At 33.1% G+C, this 5,699-nt stretch overlaps 1 pseudogene; it reads left to right on the top strand.

The window, feature by feature from the left end:
• Positions 1-820: 820 nt before the first annotated feature.
• On the top strand, positions 821-1,943 carry LOC140991829 (glycerol kinase-like; annotated as a pseudogene).
• Positions 1,944-5,699: the final 3,756 nt, after the last annotated feature.

Here is a 5,699-nt window from a genome sequence, read left to right as displayed (position 1 = left end):
TGCTGACTCGACTGCACAATGAATTCATATTATCGATATTTTATATCCGTATTTACTTTACGAATATAGTCAACATAAGTTATTACATAAATCAATTTTAACTATAATTATTTATTCGTGTGAATGTGAGATGTGGTACGTATCACCACATCATTTTACAAAATTTTGTATTTTATACAATGCTCTAGAGAAATAATAATTTTGAATATTTTAAAAATATTAGTGAGCAATTTTTTTTATATGATTTGATATTTATTGTAAAAGCTTTATCTCCAAAACTAGAAATCAAACGCATTAGTTATTTCTCAAAAATATAATAAAGTTCCCCCAAACATATAAATTTCCAAATCATTAATTTGATTTTTGTTAGTTGTAGATCCAATTAATAATAATAATAATTATTATTATTATTATTATTTGTTACGAATTCAACCAAATTCTCTTCGAAATACACATGAAAATTATGAGTTAATAAGATGAAAAGATATCTTCATCAGTATGAGGTCTTTTGGATAAAGTTCAAAAGCAAATTCATGATGGTTTAGACATAAAGTAGATAATATCATATCATTGTGGACATTTTTCGTCTAAATTTCCAAAGAAAAAAGATTCTTTCGGTTTATATGTGTAGTATCACATTGACTAAACAGTTTTGGTAACTGATGTATTTTCAGCTAACAAATCCAGTTTCAGAGGCCTGTTAATAAGAGCATATATTTAATATAAATTTAAAAGTAAATTAATGAACCCGTGTTGTTCGAGTAGAAAGTACCATTTTGGTTGATTTTGAGTATTTTGTAGATGGGTTGAGCATGATCCAATGGAGATTCTCGAAAGCGTGAGACTCTGTATTGCAAAGGCTGTTGATAAAGCCACAGCTGCAGGCTATAATGTTAACAGTGGATTGAAAGCCTTCGGTCTTACGAATCAGAGAGAAACGACTGTTGTTTGGGGCAAATCCACCGGTTCCCCTCTCTACAATGCTATTGCTTGGATGGATGCACGTACAAGTTCTATCCGCAAGAAGAATAAAAGGAATAATTACTTTTAGCCTACTTGTTGTTCTTTTGTTGTTTAGCGATAGTATCCGGATTGGGCTATGATTACTTCTGTCATCTTGGTGTTGAGAAGTTGTGTTCTGAAGCTTTTATTGGGAAAAAAAAAAAGCATAAATTTCCATTCAATAGCATTTCTTTGATTAATTACCGTATGCGGACTTTGTATCATAAATCACTACTGAGTGCAAAGAGGCTGGTCATGACTCGTGAAAGTGACCCTGAAGAAAAAATTCATGGGTGATTTGTCAGGTAATTTTATATGTTCGTGTCAAATAGATTTCCATTTCTGGGTTGCTTAGTTCAGAACCTTTATTGTTAGATGACAGTGGTGTGGGATTTCTTTTTTGTATTTTTCTTCTAGAAAATTGGAGAAAGAGTTACCAGGTGGAAGACCTCATTTTGTAGAGACATGTGGTTTGCCAATAAGCACTTTATTTCAGTGCTTTGAAGCTGTTGAGGTTGTTGGAAAATGTGGAAGCCGTAAGGATGCGGTGAAGCGAGGAGATGCATTGTTTGGCACCATAGATACATGGTTGATTTGGAATTTGACAAGAGGAAAAGAAAATGGTTTGCATGTCACTGACGTGTCAAATGCTTCAAGAACCATGTTAATGAACCTCAAAACACTAGATTGGGATAAACGAACTTTGAACTCTCTGGGGATCCCGGCCAGCTGTGATCTTGCCTAAAATTATCAGTAATGCTGAGATAATCGGGGATATAAGCAAAGGATGGCCGATTGCTGGCATCCGGAATTCTGGATGTCTCGGTGATAAGCATGCAGCAATGGTGGGGCAAGCATGCCGGGAAGGCGAAGATAAAAGCACATATGGGACCGGGGCTTTTATACTTGTTAATACATATGGAGTTTTGTCTTTACTTTAGTTAATTTTTTCTTTGTTGATAATATTGATGTAATTAAATATGAAGTCTTGTCTTTCTAGACTAATTAGATTTTATATATTTTTCTTATTTGATAATATTGTGATAATATAATTAATATAATTAATATTAATTATAAGTTCTCTATATATCATATTATTATTCAAAAGAATTTATTTCCTAATGAAATTCTTGGTTTTCTATGTCTGTAGGATTCTATACAAAGAATAAAATTTAGGACAAAAAGAGGACATAAATAAGAGAAACATGAGAGCAGCTCGACAAAGAGACGTGTGTGACTGAAGAGGCTTTTGTTGGTGATGATCGAGAATTGCAGGAAGAGAAAAGAATTAATAAGTGAAGATTTCGCATACGATGTATCTGTAGTTTTGTTTTTTGTTTATTTAGGATGTAATTTACTTCCTTGACTTGTTAATGAAGATAGTTTTTCGTAGTTTCACTAGTATTAATTTTATAAACTATTTACAATTTTCTAGTGAATATTTTGTCATGAGACACCACACAAATTTTATACATGGTTTATTCTGTCTTGTTTTAGTCATAAAACTTTATTCGTGTGTTTAATTAATTTATTATACTGTATGTTGAGGATATGTGTTACAACACCTGCACACAACATTTAAAATATGATACACACAATCTAAATATTTTCTTTACTTTTATGTTAAACAAATCAACTATCATAGTCTTATTATTTAATAGTCTCTACATAAAATAAAATTTATTTTAAGCAGCATGCAACAATTTTTAATTTGATAATTCTATTATATCTGAAATAAAAAATATATTTAGTTATGAAACCCGTAATAGGCTTACGTGCTTCCTCTCACGAGAACAACAAAAATCTTTAAGGGAGACCAGCGTGTTTTTCTTGTTCTGGTAAAAACATGTTGGGAGGATTTGAACCAGCCGCTTCCCTTATTGGTTAACTTTTAAACTTGACATTATTTGTTATTCGCATATTGCCCCCAATTTTTAGCTTTCTTTTCAAAGTCATTTTGCCCCAAGCTCTGAGTTTGAGAAGATTTTCACGTATCATTAAAGGTTGGTTCTTGAGTTTGAGAAGATTTTAGGTCTATCTATCATTAAAGATTGGGTTTTTAATGTCTCTCAGAAAAGCAACAGATTTATAAAGTACGCATTGTCATAATATGAGATTTTACTTCCGGTAGATTTAAGCTAGCTTCCAATACACACAATGTCGAAAAATGGCTTGAGTTTACGTTTCATGTTTTATTATTCAGTTTATTGCTAAGTCAATGTGGTTAAGATTTAGTGGGTTTATGGGAATAGTATCTTCTAGTTCCAGTGTCAACAATTAAAGGAGTAAAGTCAAAGAAAATTAAAAGCATCTTGAGTCAAGAAACGGCAGTTAGTTGGTTGAGATGAGAATGGAATTAGTCCAAGGCTTTTTGGTGATCCAGAGGCGTTAGAGGGGATTTCTTCTTATTTGATCAAGATATATAGTATCAAGCTGAAAGAAAATCAAAGGATGTGGCATTCAAATAATAAACAACCTCATCTGCCTACAGAGACCAGATAGAGTTCTTTTGAAAGACATAAGATAAGAACAAGTGTGTGTTGTAGGGTTTTTTTTTTTTTTTTTTTGGCTGTAACATTTTGTTTTCAATATTCTTTGTACTCTGAGTTGATCAATTCTAATGAGATCGCTTCCCGTGGACGTGATCATTTTTTATCGAACCACGTAAACCTTGTGTTCTTTACATTTCGGTTTGATTCTACATTTGAGTTCATATCGCTGTTGATTTGTGGTTCTACTTTGTGTCTGAAAGTAAAACTCGTGTTGTGTGGTTCTTGTTTCATGTGAACATCATCTTGATCGTCAGGTATCTGGGATTTTAATTCAACATTATCATTAAAGATTGTGTTTTTAATGTCTCTCATAAAAACAACATACTCCCACCTTCAGCGAGACGGTTTCACTGATATATTGGATTATAGCATCTTAAGCACTTTTTTTTATCTCTCGTCCGCTTCCAAGGAAAGGTTGGGTCATGTGCATTTGTGAGTGTCGTTGCATGTGTCGAAATGCATTACAGGATTCTGAATATCACCATCAAGAATTCAGACTGCTATTCTTTCAATGTTGTTGACGTTTATGACAACTTATATTCGGTGCCCCCACTCCTCGATGATGTCGAAACGTTAGACATGTTGTCATTTGTGAACTAGGTGCTGAAGTATCAGACGTTCTATGATATATCAAGACTTAGAGATTAAAGTCGTCCACCATATGCACTAGCTCACTCAAGAGGAATCTACATTCACTTTTTGATCCAAGGGTAAGAAGTTATTGTCAAGTACGTACACATAGGTTGAATTTTTGATCAATTGCTTTTGTTTTTTTGTGTTTTTAACAAGAAAGACATACAATTCAATCATTCAGGACTTTGACATCAACTGAGGCAATCAACCATTTGCGTTCCCGTCTTGTCATCGGTCGAATGGTTTCTTATCGTAGCTTTTTTTGTGAGAACTAAAATTTTTGGGCATGTAATTAATTAAATATAGACATGTATAAGAATTTAATTTTGAGTTATAATAAATTGGAAAATATAAATAATACATGGTGTGCAGAAAATATTTCAAGCCAATAAATACATGGAAATCAAAATCCAGTGCAAGATACACAGTAAAATAAGGCTGGATATCAATCAAATTTGGAAGAAAATATTAGATACAAGGCAGTTTTTTTCAACAAAGAATCATATCAATAATTATAAAAAGAACATCTCCAAATTATAGAAAGATATCAATCGAATTATGGTAGGATTTTCACATCATCCCTATAAATAGGAGGACCCTCCCATTCAAATTTCACAACTCAATTTTCGAGTTTTCTCTTCATATTTTCGAAATTTTCTCCCAAAAAAATTCTGCACGAGTAATCAAAATTTTGTCTAGGTTCAGAATTTCTTTTCTCTCAGTCATGTGCATAGAATCTGATCTCCACCGTTCAGAATATGTTTTCATATGTTTCAAATAACATATCCAAATTTCAGCCAAATCCAACGGTTAGTTTTATTTATAACCTTTGTAAGAAAACTGCCCAGATTTTAGGTGGGAACAACATACCTACAGTTTTTTGTCCATAAGCAGGTCAAAAAGACTTCCTAACCCGATCTCCACCGTTCATAAATTATTTGATGTACTTATGAACGTACTGTAAAATTTTTAAGCATGATCCAACGGTTCAATAAGACGCGAGGAATTTTACAAAGCAGATGAATTTTCGATAGATGTGCTGCTGCGATTTCGATGTGCCGGTTGCACGATTATTCTATGGTTTCCGAGTTCTTCACGTTTTCTTCCGGTCTAATGTAAGTGGTCTTGTTTTAAAGTTGAAATTTTGAATTATGCATATGTTTTTTTCGAAAATTCATCGAGTATAATTCTTCTCCTACTCCTTTCTTGTGTTGGTTGTCATATGGTTTTGAGCACTGTGAGGAGTCGACTGTATATGGGTGGGAATCCCAACCATGATATGACCCTTACGCGGTGGGGATATAACCGCTATATGGTCTCGTCCCCTTAGAGATGTAAAAATTAGGGACTGATATCAGTAACCATAGAAAGTAGATGAATCTCAGTGCCTGGTAATGTTATGCATGTGTTATGAATTATATATGAAAGTCATGTGTTTCGAAAATTATACATGTTGTGATATTGTGCTCGATACGCCCCCACTTACTGATTATTCTCAAATTACTCAACCCC

This window comes from Primulina huaijiensis, chromosome 13, assembly GCF_012295235.1.
Source record: "Primulina huaijiensis isolate GDHJ02 chromosome 13, ASM1229523v2, whole genome shotgun sequence".
NCBI lineage: Eukaryota > Viridiplantae > Streptophyta > Magnoliopsida > Lamiales > Gesneriaceae > Primulina > Primulina huaijiensis.
The sequence above is the reverse complement of the archived record's forward strand: the minus strand, read 5'-3'. Positions and strand labels throughout refer to the sequence as shown.